Source organism: Miniopterus natalensis, chromosome 7, assembly GCF_054644295.1.
Source record: "Miniopterus natalensis isolate mMinNat1 chromosome 7, mMinNat1.hap1, whole genome shotgun sequence".
NCBI classification, from domain to species: Eukaryota; Metazoa; Chordata; class Mammalia; order Chiroptera; family Miniopteridae; genus Miniopterus; species Miniopterus natalensis.
The window spans coordinates 42,024,173-42,040,802 of NC_142087.1; the positions used below are offsets into that span (position 1 = coordinate 42,024,173).

At 37.3% G+C, this 16,630-nt stretch overlaps 1 pseudogene; it reads left to right on the top strand.

Annotated features, from left to right (window-relative positions):
• Window positions 1-9,769: 9,769 nt before the first annotated feature.
• LOC107535934 (uncharacterized protein C9orf85 homolog pseudogene) lies at window positions 9,770-10,234 on the top strand (annotated as a pseudogene).
• Window positions 10,235-16,630: the final 6,396 nt, after the last annotated feature.

Below are 16,630 nucleotides of genomic sequence, written 5' to 3' on the forward strand. Positions count from 1 at the left end.
CCTTATGATTCAATACTGATAAAAACCCCTTTGGCAGGAATATCAAAAATGATATGTTCCTCTCTGTGCACCTTCTCAAGTGGACTTGATTTTTGTTGAGCCCATTACTGATGCTGTTGACTTTGATCACTTGAGTAAGGTGGTGTCTGCCAGGCTTTTCCATTACAAAAGTATGATTTGTTTCTCTTTGTAACAAATATGCATTTTGCGTGGAATTGCTTTGAAACTATGTAAGGTTTCTGTTCTTCACCAAACCGTTAATACATTCATTTATATCAGTTTGGAATCATGGGTTTTTATTTTATTCAATAGGCTATGATCCACTACTATCACAATTTTTAATCAACTTTATTAAGATAAAATGTACATATAATAACATGTGGCCATTTTAAATGTATAGGTTGGTGAGTTTTTAAGAATGTGTGCACCCATATAATCACCACTCCAGTCAAGACATATAAAGTTATTGTCACCTTAAAATGTTTCCTAGTACCTCTTTTCAGGGAACCTAGTCCCACTTAACCACTGATCTCTTTTATGTCAGAATACATTGCTTGCCTCTTCCAGATTGTTATGTAAGTGGAATCCTACCTACAGTATGTACTTTTTTATGTCTAACTCCTTTCTTTCAATATAATGCTTCTGAGAGTCTTCTATGTTGTTGCAATTATCAGCTGCTCATTCCTTCTTATTGCTGAGTAAAATGTCAATATATGAAATATACCATAATTTATTAATTCTCCAATTGATGGACATTTTTATTTTTTCCAATTAGAGGCTATTTTGAATAAAATTGCTATGAACATATGTGAACAAGCCTTTGTATGCACATTTTATTCTATATTTTATTTTAACTTTATAAGAAACTACTTTTTCCCAAAGTGACTATACCATTTTTCACACACACACACACACACACCCCAGCAACATATAAGAATTCCAGTTGCTCTGTATCTTTAAAAACATTTAGAATTATCCTTGTCTTTAAAGTTAACCATTCTAAAGAGTGTGCAGTATATCTTTTGTGGTTTTAATTTTTATTTCCCTGATAACTAATATTACCAGGTATCTTTTCATGGGCTTTTTATCCACTTTATACTTTTGAAATATTTTTATACTCCTTTGTCCATTTTGGGGCTGTATGAGTCATTACTGTGTTTTAAGTGTTCTTTATATTATGTTCTCTCTCTCTCTTTCTCTCTCTCTCTCTATACACACACACACACACACACACACACACACACACACACACACACATATATATATATGCCTTCATGAATTTACATGTATACAAATGTAGGATAAATATTTAGAGATGTATTGGCTGGGTCAAAGTATCTACTTTTTAAACTTTTGATAGATATTGATTACTTACCATCTATAGAGACTTACCAATGTATAACTCCCTTAACAATGTAGGATAGAAAGTAAAATATCAAGTGATACAAATTAAGTTATTTTTCAATTATTATAGATATCTCACTTTATTCCGTAGATGTGCTTCTAAAAGTCTAGGTGCAGACTTTGTCTGGAGTAAACTCCTTCCCCATTATTCATTAAAATAAAGCTAAAATAACTCACATAAAGAAATGTAGTAGCCCAGCCGGGTGTGGCTCAGCAGTTGAGCATCAACCTAGGATTCAGGAGATCGCCTTCGATTACCCGTCAAGGCACATGCCAGAGCTGTGGGCTTGATCCCCAGTTGGGGGCGAGCAGGAAGCAGCAGATCAATGACTCCCTCATCATTGATGTTTCTATATCTCTCTCCCTCTTTCTTCTTCTCTCTGAAATCAATAAAGACATATTTTAAAAAGTAATGAAATGTAGTTAGGTACAAAAAAGTTTTCAGGATAAAATTTCTTATTGCAGAAACAAAAATCATTACTGCCTTAGCAGTAAAAATTCTAGTATCAAATAAATATTTTTTTTAAATTACATGTATCCATAGCCCATGGACACAGACAACAGTGTGGTGATGGCCAGAGGGAGGGGGTTTGGAGGTTGGGTAGAGGGGGAAATAATGGGGGACATCTATTATAGTGTCAACCATAAATTTTTTAAAAATTACAAGTGAACTTGTAACAAAAATATAACATTTGAATATATTATATTCAACTTATCTGACTAACATTACAAATACATTATTTGGAAAAGCTTCTCCTTGTTCAAATTACTGCTAAAAGTATAATGCATCACTATTTAAAAGTAATATTTGAATGCAAAGATAAATTTTATGATAGCATATAACAGGCCATGTTGACAGTGTTCTTTAAAACATAACTCTTTAATGGGTGCAAAGTTTCAGTTTGGAATGATAAAAAAGTTTTACAGATGGATAATGGTGATGGTGGCACAATATGAATGTACTTAATACCACTGAACTGTACACTAAAAAAAATATTAAAATGGTAAATTTTACATTATATATATTTTATCACAATAAAAACAGTAAATATATAACTCTTGCATTGATTCAATATTCAAGGTTTCAGCATATCTCTGTAGATTTAAATGATTTCATATCATGTAAAAGCTTTTCATCTTATTAAATGAAAAAGCCACTTCTTTCCCTAAGCTGTTCTTGCAACCCTTAGTTTTAACTATATATTATATCAAGCTACTTACTTCATACTTCATCAGGTCATATAGCTATTTTTAAAAATCTTTAAGGGTATTAAGAAACAATGAATAACTCTATAAAGTGATTATCCCCTCACCCCCAACAAATCTATTGTAAAACTACGGATTTTCACACATGGGTTCTTGAACAAACACTTGCAAATAAAAACATTTGTTTGCACTTTCTTAAAGGGATGATTCAGTTGTTGGTCTGTAAACTCCTAAAGTCTTTATTTACAAAGAAGACTCATCATTTTCAAAAGAAAAGGTCACTATATGAAATAGTCCTGGCTCTGACTAAATAAAGATTTATAAAGGCATTACAGATTTTATTTACTGTAATTATATTGAAAGCTATTTCTCACAGAAAACAAACAGAAGGTATTTTATCTTCTAACGGTATAACATTAAGTTTCTATCAAGAAATAATTGCATTTTATGTAGCTTCATTTATCAGTGCTAAAGGTTACAATGTCCAAATAAAAGAGTAATGGTAATAATTTGCATTTGTAGTTTTTAAGTCTCCAAAGACTTTTCATATGCATTGCTTCTTTTGACAAAGTTAATCTTGTGACAAAGTCAGTGGGTTTTATTCAGATATTTTATAAAATGTTTCAGTTTTTTTTATTATATCTTTATTGATTTCATAGAGAGGAAAGGAGAGGGAGAGAGAGATAGAAACATCAATGATGAGAGAGTCATTGATCAGCTGCCTCCTGCATGCCCCCGACTGGGGATTGAGCCCACAACCCAGGCATGTGCCCTGACCAGGAATCGAACCCCGATCGCCTGGATCCTAGGTTGACGCTCAACCACTGAGCCACGCCCAGCCAGGCCAGATATTTTATAGATAACTGAGGTTCGAAGAATTCCAGTTGATTATCTACGCTCTCACTCTAAAAGAACTCAATCATAAACCTGGATTCTTTGCACCACCTCCACACTATGGCTTCTTAGAGAGAGTGAAAGACAACCTTTATCTCCAGTTCAGCACTGTTTACAATCTGTATATTAGCAATAAAGAAGGCTGGCAGAAAAAGTGCGTGGGATTGTGGAACTTCACCATTACCAGTGAAGGAACATCCTAAAGAATAGATCTTACTAGTGACCATTGACATATATTTTGCACAATGATAAAGAGCTTTACCTACCACATCAACATTCACTATCCCATCTGATCCTTATAACGCACCTGTGATATCCCATTAAGACAGATGTTAGCATACCCACGTATTTGGGAAATGGAAAAACCAAAGCTAGGGAAAGCCAAGAAACTTCCCAAAGCTCACTCAGTCAAGTGTTTGGTACAGTTGAGTTGGGATATAGTGCTCATGGTGCCCAGGTTTTCTCAGGCCAAATAGTGAATTACTTTACTTCATTAATATGGAAGATGAATAAAAATAGAATAGATTTTATTACCAACATTATCTAATGTTTCTGCTGTCTAATGATGGAGTCTCTTGTTTAATGAAGATTTTCCAATCTGAATAAAGTTTTCAATTTTCACTTCTAGAAAATGTGCTTTGATAAAATAAAAATATATATATTCCCAAATAGTTCTGCTTGTTTTAAGATATGCAGCTGAATTTTTAAAAATCCTTCATTTGCACTGCAGACATCTGCAAAGCCTAAGCTCTCAAGCCAGTTAGTGAATAAAGGAACTTGGTATTTTTCTTTCATTTATTTATTTATTTTTTTACAAAGAATAAAAATGAAGAGTTTTCTCCTGAGAAAAGTGTGCTGAAATAATTCCAGACAAAAGGAATGCTATTAAAAAGGTAAGATGTGTGCAACAAAATTGTGAGGTACCATTCTATATAACTAGAGATCAAATTCCCCCCTCAGTAATCACACAAATCATGTTTATGGGATGCAGCTTTTCACTAAATGAATAAATCATAGCTGCTAAGTGCCAAGTATACCCATGTTCCATGTTCAGGTCCTGTGGTCCCTGTTGGAATCTTCTTTTCAACCACTCACTTCAGCCTCGGGCTGCCAAGTATTTTTATGTCTTCAATAAAATAAACCGAACCACGCTATTATTACTGAATTGGAAACTATTAGAAGCAGAATGTAGCTGTTGGTGTATTACCATGGGAAATAAAAACTTATTATGTTCATTTTCTATGTAACCTAGACAGTTGCATTCACAAGCAATCAGTGTATGCAAGAGCTGTTTCAGATCTGGAGAAGCTGCGTAAGAGGCTGCACCACCATTTCTAAACCTGCTTTGGATTCCTAAGCTACCTGCCCCTGAATTTGTTGTGCAGGAATGGGAGAATCAAAGCCATTTTCCAGGCTGCAATGATATTTGCTTCAATTGCTTAAGATAATCTTGTCCTTAGTGCACACAAAATTGGGCCCTATTTAAAAACAATAATGGTAATGAATAAAGTAAAGCACTGGAGGATGGGTAAGAGCAGCAGAAATGGGCTGCAACAATGAATTGCATGCTATAGGCATTCCATCTCCAAGGATACCATAAAAGGAATACAATTTCCAGAGCAACATTGATTTAAAACATTTTGCTAAAGAGTAGGAAAAAAATTGTTTTTCCCAAATAGTATCTATTGAACAAATAGTGTGACTATTAGCTAATATCTCTACACCCATTAACTGGATGCCAGAGGTAGACATAAAGGCCACATCAAGATTGGAGTAATTATCCACTTAATTACTGACGTTTCTCCTAGCCAAAGATCTAAGCATAACTAAGCATAGCTAAGCAAAAGCTATATCAAAGCCATAGCTAATTAATCCAACATAATACAGGTTTCCCAAGCTTTGTAAAGTGATTTAGAAGACAACTATGCATAATTTGGGGGTTCCCTCAAAATTTATCTTACTCTCTAGTGAGAGAATAAAATTAAACTTTTTACTAACTATTTTAAAAAAGAAGATCGTTAATCTTCCCCTAATATATATTATATTTTATACAATAATAATACTTTATTCTAGTTAATTTTTCTACTTCTTCCATGACCAAATTTTTCCAGTTCCAAAAGGACATGAACTCCATACAATAAGCTTTATTTTTTCCAATATAAAAGAGTTTTATTCAAGCCTACGACCTTGTTATTAGAACAATCTGAATCTATCACTTTTACAATATTAAGTTCTCTCCACAGGTCTTGTTCAAAATGACTAGCCAGAAGTCAACAAATCTAAAGGAACAGGGAGCACCACTTCTTCTTCATTAGGAGGACAGACAATATTCTCAAAAGAAAACAGACAAGCACAAATGGAAAAGTAAGTGTCTATAACCCATATCAAAAGAATGCTGACATTTTCTCCCTCGGCTCATGCATTTGTACAAAGACCACAGAGATATTTTCAAATGACTAAAGAATGACAATTCTTTCCTCAATTGTGTAGGCAGAACAATGACCCTCCAACAATACCCACATCTTAATCCCTGGAAACCTAGGAATATTTTACTTTACATGGCAAAACAGAATTAAGGCTGAAGATGAAATTAAAATTGCTTTTCAGCTGACCTTAAAATAGTGAGATATCCTGGATTGCTCAAGTGGACCCAATGTTATCCCAAGGACCTTGAAAAGTTTAGAGGGAGGCAGTTGGTCACTGATACAATGCAGAAGGACTGGACCTGACATTGCCAGCTTTAATGGAGCAAAGGGACCACAATTCAAGGAATGCAGACGCACTCTACAAGCTGGATAAGGCAAGCTGGATTCTCCCTGGAGCCTCCATAAAGAAACACACAGCCTGGCGTACAGCTTGACTTTATCCCGGTGAGAGCCATGTCAGACTGCTGATAAACAAAACTGTGAGATTATAAATTTGTGTTGTTTTAAGTCACGAATTTGAGCAATTGGTTACAGTAGCAAATAGGAAACTAATACACCATCAGCCAAATTAAGATACTTTGAACACCTCCTTCTCTAAACTGCTAGAGCATTTTAAAATTTATACCAAAAAATAGCTTTAAGCTGTTCTGTCCAATACTGTTTTCTTATTGTTTCATGAGCATCCCAAGTGGTTTGGAAGCTTAACAAGAACAGAACACAATTGACTAAACTTATTTTTAATCTTCATCTGAGTATTTATTGTTATTATTATTAAATGAGTGACACAAATTTTAAAGAGAAGGAAGTCAAATTTTGTAATACTGTCTGGTTTCTTAGAACTTTTTCCACCACTTGATGCCTTCTTTACCTTTGCACTGTCTCCAGAGGACATACCTCCTTCTACGTTACCTTCTCTCCCTTAATGTGCCTTCTCAAGACATCACCTCTGGTTCCACGTGTCTGCCAAGTCTCTTTACTTTGATTTCCCTCTAGCCCATGCTCTGATCAGACCTTTCTGACTATTTCCCCATTCTGAGAGGGACCCTCTCCTTCAGACAGTTTGTTCTGGGAACTCGCTGTTCTTTCCATTCTTCTATGCAATTCCTCACCAGATTCCACTCCAGATGGGGCTCCAAGATGAATCATATGGTGTTCATTCACTTTCAAACTTACATAAACATTGAGGTTTTTAAAGTTCACTGTCTCTTGCTCTGTAAGTTATATGCAATGTTATTTGGTCTCGCTGGTTTACATGATTTTGATAAAGTAAAGAGATTCAGATTATCCTAACTGATGTCTAATTTTATAGTAACTCTCAGATATGTTGTTGTTCATGTTATCTGTTCTTGGGAATTTGCTGAAACTTCTTTTTTGCCTATTCTGTGATCAAATTTGGTCAGTTTTACATATGTTCTTGAAGAGAATATGAATTGCTTTTTCAATATTTACAAAGTCAAACTTATCAACTATATTGACAAAATCTTAAGCTTCTAATTTTTTGATGGCTTAATTAGTTTCTGATAGAAGTGTGTTAAAATAATCCCTTAAGTGGGATGGGGTGGAATGGGTCATTGGGGGAAAAAAGGGGCATCTGTAATATTTTGAACAACAACAAAAAAAAGCATTAAAAAAAAATCCTTTAAACCTGGCCAGCATGGCTCAGCAGTTGAGTGTCAACCTACGATCCAGAAGATCAAGTTTCGATTCCTGGTCAGGCACATACCCAGGTTGCGAGCCAGATCCCCAATGGGAGGCATGCAGGAGGCAGCTGATCAATGACAACTCTCTCATCATTGATGTTTCTATCTCTCTCTCTCCCTCTCCCTTCTCTCTCTGAAATTAATAAAGACACATTTTTTTAAAAATAATCTCTTAAAATTGTAGATTTTTCAAATATAGTACATGTGAGTTTCCAAAATAAAACAACTTATTTGAAGTAACTGTTGATGCTATACATATTTATCATTTTAACCATGGGAACAAAATAAAATATACGGGAACACTTGGCACAAAAGTACCAATTAAAATTGTCCTGAAAAGAATTCATGTTGAATAATAAGATTTGTGTGACTAAAACATTACTTATTAGCCAAAAGGACTGCCTTAAAACTTTGCTTAGAAGCAGTGAAAACAGCACAAGCTTGATATCTTTGAGTTACCAAATTTTATCTTGATGTCAACTCAACTAGAACGAATACTGCTCCTGGGGCATACCTGGATATGTCATTTTAGCTCTAATTCTCCCAACAGAATCTTATTTGATTTCAGTAAATCTTAAATAGTCTTTTCATATGAGATATAAACTTCCAAGACATAAGAATATCAAAGCAGCATTCTTAGCATTTGATAGAGTCCCAGGGACATTGAACTTTGAGGTGCTTTTTATTTTGATCAGGTTTTACTCATACAAACAGGGTAGCTGGCAATGAAAGACTGTCAGCAGACAATTAGAAGAATATATATTTTAAAGGTCATTGTTTTCATTTGTCTCTCTGTGATAAAGAACAGGGCATTAAGACACAAGGATTTCAAGCAGGCCTTTCAGGGTCACTGCAAGATATAATTGGATACCATGACATGGGGTAAGGGGGGAGCTCCTAGTGATTTCCCTCAGTATTCTACTCTGTCAAATCAGGAACCACTATAAGGATTGGAACTGAAATGTGTTGTCCCTTTGCTAATGTTTCTGTTATCTCCGGGTGCATATGGGAAACAAAACATTTCTTGAATAATAGAAAACAAATTAGCTTTTCTCTAATGAATAAAGGGACTTCCAATAAATCCCAAAGTCTACATATATATCAAAGGAGAGCCAATTTTTAAAATATGCACACATTTGTATTCTGGAACCCTTTCTGACTAGTTATCTTGAACTAATAGAGGGAAATATGATATTCAGGTATGTTTTAAATTCACTCACTTTTAGACAGTTCATAGCTCCTGGAAGTTAGTAGTGAGATTAGGAGTCAGACAAAGACATTGGTGTTCATAAATTATGCTTATAGGACTGCTCTAGTAGTGTATCTGAATGGAATTAAGGCCGTAATCCAGTTATCAGATGGCCTGGAAACCACATTGACAGTCTTCTTAAAGTGGCATCAATAGCAGAATTCAAGGTTTAAAGGAGAGACAAAGTGTGTTTATGTCAGAAAAGCTCTAGGTAAATGTGAAAAAAAAATGGGATGAGATGTATCTGCCAGTGTAGTTCAATGGCCGTCCTTAATTTCAGAAAGAGAATGTTCTATTAGAAAACCACATTTTACCACTGATATTTTCACTTGGGGGTGAGATGTTAGGAGGAAAATGTTAACTAGAACTAGCTTGCATTTCTGAAAGTTTGAACTGAATTTTCATATATAATTCATATGTAATTCTTGTGACAAAAATCAATCTCCGATATGAATCTTCTCCTCTGTTATTTGAATTATGCACTTTTCTCCATTATCCACCAGAATTGGAAAGGAGGTTAGTCTCAAAGAGTTCTCTCTTACACTGTTATTCCTAGGCTTTTTTCTGCCTCCCTTGGATAGACTGGCCTTTATATAAATTATAATTATTTATATATGTAAATTATAGTCCTTTAGGCCTCACTTGTACACTTACCATTTCCTTGATGCTTTGGAGGTGCAGGGTGGCAAGGAGGCATAACAGGACAAGTAAGCACCACAGTTACCATATTTACTATTGTTATTCCCTGTAAAAGAAAATAAAAATAAAAGCCTTGCTCTCATTCAAGTTTCTCAAAAATGTCTAGCTTGTCAAGTTTCTCAAAAATGTCTTTCTTTTATCTAGCTTGTCAAGCTCTAAACATTAAATAGTGAGACTATAAAATTTGAAAGATGGTCTTGCCTGTGTCTTTCTCGCCCCAGCACATGGCGATTGTGATTTCGGCAGTGAGCACCCAGAAAAAGAACGTGGCCCATTCCGGCCTCGGGAGCACCGGAATCCACTTCACTTCAAAAATGACAAGTTTAATTAATGCAAAACTTCATAATGAAGCATGTTAGGGCTTTAAAGAAGTTCTTGAATGGCCTGTAAAATACAGTAAGTATAAATCATTGTCAAAGCCTAAAAATTGTGTCAAATGTTTATAAAAGACAGTGAAGGATTCTTATTCCATCATGTGTAGACCATGTGCCTACACATCGAAGTTTGTGCAAAATGTGGAAAGAAGACATTGTTATTTTGCTTTATAAAGAACAAGAAAACATTGAAAGTAATCCACGTTTCAACTGTAGAAGAAGCTGCAGAAGAAATAGAAAAGTGATGACTTACATTTTCATATTGACTTACATGACTCATAAAGATGACTATCAAGTAGATTAATCTAACTATATTAGAAGTCATTTTGAAAACATGAAATTCTGAACAACTTTTGATGTTCAGGGTTTTATAAAAAAAAAATACTGTGAAATCCTCATGAAGAATTTAGAAAAACCTGTAGAAAATGGCAACATTTATGCATGGACAATATAAATTATGTATGATATTTGACTACTTATAAAACTTTCATCCAGAATTTTCTTATAATAAAATTTTAAGTACCACATGCTAGACTATCTGCCAAAATGAGAATTGGAGTATTATTGTGCAGTTCAAGGGAATTACTTAGAAGAATACACTATCTTATAAAAGTAAACAGGATTCAGAATTGATGGTTGTGTAAGAACTATCTCATGGACAAATCAGATGACATTATTACTGTTAGCCTCAAAAATTGATACTCAGAATGTAACCTTTGATAAGTTGATCTCAAGCAAATGCCCCACATATCAAAAAGCCCCCTTACTTATGTTTGGTTGTTATAAAGCAAAAAGTTTATTTTTTTATAATGATGATTAACATGTGTGTAGCAGTTTTATCTTTGAAAGTATTTTTATATATATCATCACATTTTTTACCTTTTCTCTTTTGTGAAATATACATACAAGAAAAAAATGTATAAAATATATATGTATAGTTTAATAAGTAATTATAAAGAAAACATACATCTGTCACCCAGATGATGAAACTACTCTTAAACAATATAAATTAACTTTATTCAATTTTTGAACTTTTTTCCTCATTTTATTTTGAAAAATCTCAAACCTAAAGAAAATTAGCAAAACAATACAATGAACCTTCTGTATACTTTTACCTCGATTCATATTTGTTAACAATTTTCCATGTTTCATTTGTATCTGAATAGGTGGATATGGACATATATTTTATTTGCAGAACCATTTGAAAATAAATGGCAGGCATTGGTTTAGAACTTTAGACAGACTTATGCTATGTATGTGTATCTCTTCTTTATTTCATTACTATGAAATTTGTGAGATTGATCCAGGTTGTTGCAAGAGCACACTTGTTCACTTTATATTACTGTGTTTTATTCCATTGTATTTACATGCCACAATTTATTTATACTCTCTAATGAAGAGGGACATTTGAGTTATCTCAAAATTTCCTATTAAAAATAATACAGCTGTGAGAGAGAAAAAAACTTAAAAAAAAAAAAAAAATGGGGGAAGGCATTCTTTGTGAAGGGACATTAAATCTTAAAGGGACAGAAAAAGAAGGCAGCGTAGGTCACAGCTGCACCTGCCGCCTCCCACAACCACATCAGAATTACAACTAAAACACAGAACCACCGTCTCTCAGAGCCTCCTGAGATCTGGCTGCACAGAAGCCCCACAGCCAGGGAGCTGAAGCAGCACCGAGAGCGGTAGGAGGGGCGGAGACGCGGGCTGATCTGGGCTGGATCCCAGAGACGCGGCTGCGGGCCCACACCCGGTGCCGCGGGTGAAACCCGGGAGGGAATCTCGGGGTGGAGGTTTCCTAGAGGAGGGAGGGGTCCCAGCCCCACAGCAGGCCCCGGGCCCAGGGCTCCAGGGCCGGGAAGAGACGTCCCCACAACTCCGGGCTGTGAAACCAGCGGGGAATGTCCCTGAGGGTCGCGGAGGCTGCGGGAGCCCCAGCAGCTCCTCTAAAGGGCCCGGCGCGGACTCACTCGGACGCTCCCTCTGAGCCCAGCGCCGGGCAGCAGCTGAAAGGACCCGGGACACTCGGGGAGGAACTAACCTGCCTGAGATCCGGGCGAGAGGCGGAGGGTGGCTTCCTCCCAGGCAGAAGGGCTGGCAGAGGCCATGGCTCCTTTGGCGAGTCCTCCCCGCACACAGCCGGCAGGCAGGCGCCATATTTGAACCGCCAGCGCCTGACTCACACCTTTGGCCCCGCCCCGTGATTCCCGGAGGCCCCGCCCCTCCCCGCCTGCAGCTCATCCAGGCCATTTCCAGGGGCTTTTCTGTGCAAGTGGCCTCTCGAGCTTCATGCTTAGGACTTTCCTAAAATCTCTCATACAAGCAACAGTGTGCCCCATACGGCTTGATAAGTGGTCCCAGGCCTGGCACTATTGGCAGCCTGAAGTGGCTCATAGGTTGATCTCTCCTGGACACCTCCAAGCCCAGCACAAGTAGCAGCCAACTACGGTTTGCTGAGTAGCTCATGCTGGGTGGCCCTGGGCAAGGCACTGGCACAGGCTGACTTTACACCTCCAGGGAGGCCCCAGAGACAGTGCACCTGGTGGTCAGACTCGACCACCCTGGATTACAACCCTACCACAGCCACGAGTGACACACTCAAGGGGCTCACTTGGTGAATACCAAAGCTCCACTGAAGTAAATCCTGCTCCATAGGGGTGTCTCCAGCACAGCAGCTCTCAGGCTGTAGTTACAGCTGGTCCTCACAGTGGATTGGTCTGGGGGTCACTTCCTCCCAGTGACGCCAACAGCAGCCAAGGCTCGACTGCAACAGGACAGTGCACACAGCCCACACAGGGGAGCACCTAGAAGGCCCAGCTCAGGTGACTGGGAAGCCTAGCCACTGGACCCTACAGGACACCTACTACACAAAGCCACTCTACCAATTCCAGGAGACATAGCAGCTCTTCCTAATACATAGAACAAACACCTGGAAGCAGCCAAAATGTGGAGGCAAAGAAACATGTCACAAAGGAAAGAACAGAAGAAATCTCAAGAAAATGAACTAAATGAAATAGAACCAAGCAAGCTAATAGATACAGAGTTCAGAATTTGGGTTATAAGGATGCTCAAGGATATTAGGAAGACTATTATGAAAACAAGTGAGACCATCAATGACCTAATAAAATATCTATCAGAAATGAAGGCTACATGAACTGAAATGAAGAATAATTTACAGGGAATCAACAGTCGAGTAGAGGACCCTGAGAATCAAATCAACAATTTGGAACATGAGGAAACAAAACACCCAACCAGAAGAGCAAAAAGAAAATAGAATCCAGAACTATGAAGATAGTATAAGGAGTCTCTGGGACAATTTCAAGAGGCCCAACATTCATATTATTGGGGTGCCAGAAGGAGAGGAAAGACAGCAAGAAATTGAAAACCTATTTGAAAAAATAATTACAGAAAACTTCCCCTACCTGGGGAAAGAAATAGACTTACAAGTCCAGGAAGCACAGAGGGTCCCAAACAAGAGGAACCCAAAGAGGCCCATAGTGAGACACATCATAATTAAAATGCCAAAGGTTAAAAACAAACGGAGAATCTTAAAAGCAGCAAGAGAAAGCAGTTAGTTACCTACAAGGGAGCACCCATGCGACTGTCAGCTGATTTCCCAACAGAAACCTTGCAGGCCAGAAGGGAGTGGCAAGAAATATTCAAAGTGACGAAAAACATGGAACTACAACCAAGATTGCTCTACCCAGCAAAGCTATCATTTAGAACTGAAGGTCCGATAAAGAGCTTCTCAGAAAGGAAAAACTAAAGGAGTTTATCACCACCAGACCAGCACTACAGGAAATGTTGAAGGGTCTTCTTTAAGAAGAAGTTAATGGACAAAAGAATCTGACAAACTAAATAGATCCAGAGACATTTACACATGCAACCGATGATCATATTTCAGAGGGAAGAGGGAAAGGGGTTAAAGGGTGGGAGGTGATTAACCAAAGAAGTTATATGCATATATGCATAACCCATGGATATGAACGATAACGGGGTGAAGGCCTGAGGAGAGGGTGGAAGCGAGGTGGAGGGGATCAATTGGGGGGGGGGGGGGGAATGGGACACCTGTAGTGCTTTCAACAATAAAAATAAATTTTAAAAAAATCTTAAAGGGAAAGCTGGAAATCTTATTCCAAATAGCACATTTTACATTTTTTAATGAGATGTTTTTTCTTATCTCTTGAAAATTATAAAGTGCTCTTCCTAACTTGCCATTTCTCCTCTACTGCTTCTATTTCCACTCTCAGGTGAACTCACGTTTCATTAACTGAATCAGGAAAAATGAGAATGCCATTATTTGAGCAGATGTCTGCAAACATCAGGGGATGTAGGGAGGGTACCAGTATGTCAGGCTGGTGCTAAATTTCTTCCTTCTAGAGAATCTATAATTCTTGAGTACAAAATATTTTTGAAATCACAGAATCTGCCAAACTGCTAGAGGATTCTGGAGCATCATATTTAGGAGATGTTCAGAAGATAGCTTCATGGGGTGATGATTACAGTTCTTCTTACTGAGATAACAGGAGATTTAACTATTCCTGCTGATTCAAGGTTAGCTCAGTTTAGACAAGAAAAGTAGGAAGGAAGCAAAAGTTTGGCTGTAGATTTAACTACCTTATCAAGGAACAAATTATCTGCAGTTGGAAGACCAAAAGTGGAACTTGGAGGCAGGAAAAAGGTTGGAGTTCTTTTAAGGTGCTTACATACTGATATAGATGATATAGACATAGAAATATAAATTATATATGAAAATTCTCACCTACATTCCTTGAGAATAGGATCATGGATTAACCATTTTTGCATCTGCCTTCATTCCTCCCCCTAGGTGATTTCATCCATTGCCATGACTTTAAATGCCAATGTATATTATGCCAGGGAATGTATACTGCTATTTAAATGTCTGAATTCCAAATTTGTATCTCTAGGCTGGACCATTGTATTGTGCTCAATGCTGGTGTGTCTAAGTACCTGACCTGGATATTCAATAAGAATCTTAAAACTAACGTTCAAAACAGAATTCTTAATTTTTCCCCTGAAAACTTGCTCCACACAGCATTTTCCATTTCTGTATATGAAACTACCACCCAATTACTGACACCCCAGATACAGATGTTGTCCTCATTCTGCCTTTTCTTTTGTATCATCACCCACTCATTCAGCTTGTCAGCAACTTCTATGGCCTCTACCTCCAAAATATTACCCTTACCCATCCACTGCTTTCCATGGTCACTACTACCACCTTTATTAAAACACCATGACTTCTGCCTCTTTTACTGTAGCACCATAACTGCTCTCCCAGCTTTCAGCCTTGACCAGTTACAACCTTTTCCAAACATTTATTTAAAATGTAAATCAAACAATGTCATTGCACTGCCTTCTCATCACAGAGCGAAAACATACCAAGTCATCAATCTCATCCACAAGCCCCTACTAATCTAGGCTGACTAACTCTCCAGGGTCTACATCAGCAAGTAAGACCAAAGAGGTGAGGGGCTGGCAGCACATGTTGGTGAAGTCAACTTAGTTTTTAAAACTGTTGAAAAACCTTCAGTGGGAGAGAATGTGCTTAGTAAGAGTGATTCTCCCTACTCATTCTCAGCTACATTTCTAAGACTGAATGATTTTTATCTACAACACAATCAACATGAAAGAGAAAAAAATTCTAAGAGGGTACTAATGAAAAAATCTAAGCCTCCCAAATTACAATTCTTCTCTTGCAGAGAGCTTAAGATCGTGAGGGAACTAACTTGGAACTGAACAGCTATCCTGGGGCCTCACAGCATACATCCCAGAGTGTTATACCCAATTTGTGATTATTCCATCCTAAAACTGACCTCCTACAAGGATCTTGTGAAATGATCTGCCTCAACATTTTATTTCTCTGTAATGTCCCCTTTACCTTCATAAACGGTTGGTATTACACTGAAAGTTCACTAAGGCATTATCTTGGGAGCTCTTGCTAATATCAGTTGGAAATCCTATGGCTCTTAATCAAAGTCTTCAGTCACTTTAGTACCTGAAACATATTGAGTGTGGCCTAAGACAAGTTTCTACCAAATCCAGACCTATAGTGGAACATTTTAGCTTGTAGTTCTAGTACATATTTATCTGCTGTTGGTATGTTGCTTCTCAGAAGTTTCAGTGGTGGTTTGAGTTTCTCAAGGGCTGCATTGTGATTTCTCCTATATAGTGCTCTACAGAATCACTGATTGGCCACTTACAAGAGTATAAGATATAGCAAACATTCTTCTTAAAATACAGAGTGTACTAGTCTGCTAAGGCTTCCATAACAAAATACAACAGACTGGTTCACTTAAACAAAAATTCATTTTCTCACAATTCTGGAGGCTAGAAGTCCAAGACCAAGGTGCTAGCAGGGTTGATTTCTAGAGAAGACTTTCTTTTTGGTGTGAAGACAGCAACCTTCTCATCGTATCCTCACATCACCTCTTCTCTGTGCACTGAAAGAGATAGAGAGAATTTCTAATGTCTCTTCCTTTTCTAAGGACAGCAGTTCTATCATATTAGAGCTCAACCTTTATGACCTATTTTAAACTTAATTATCCCCCTAAAAGTCCTATTTCTATTGGGGATTAGGGGCTTTAACATATGAATTTGGGGGACACAATTCAGTCCATAAAAAAGAGATTTGTAATATTAAGAGAAGTGTCTTAA